Source organism: Passer domesticus, chromosome 1 (genome assembly GCF_036417665.1).
Source record: "Passer domesticus isolate bPasDom1 chromosome 1, bPasDom1.hap1, whole genome shotgun sequence".
Taxonomy (NCBI): Eukaryota; Metazoa; Chordata; class Aves; order Passeriformes; family Passeridae; genus Passer; species Passer domesticus.
The window spans coordinates 1,037,383-1,037,931 of NC_087474.1; positions in this window are offsets into that span (position 1 = coordinate 1,037,383).

Here is a 549-nt window from a genome sequence, read left to right on the forward strand (position 1 = left end):
AACCCTTCCCAAGCACTGACATACAGAAGAGGATGGTGAAAGAGAGAGAAATATTTGGGTGACCTCAGGCTCAGGTCAGCCCCTCCTCAAAATTACTGGAAAATTTTATATGAGAGAAAAGGTCCCTGGACTTTTTCTGACCCCTGAATTTGGAACCATGTGGTGAAAAGGATTCTTGACCTTCTTAGGCAATAAATCAGACTTAGACAGGGACTCCCACATTTCTCATTGTTTTAATTGTAGAGTCATGGAATATCTGGAACCAGAAGGGACTCACAAGGATCATGGAAATCCAACTCCTGGCCCGTTTGGACCTAATTTGGTTCCATTGTAATTTAGCATGTGGATACTCTCACATTCCTTCATCCATAACCTTCCAAAGAGCTCTGAGTGCTGCCTGCATCCCAGAGAGGCCAGGAGTGCCTCTGGAGCTGGGGACACCTCACACCTCTCCTTTCCTCATCCAATCCAAGACCATTCCATTAAATCCTGGAATTCCTTCCTCCCCACACAACCTGCAGTGGAGGTGCCACGCAAGGCACACCAAAA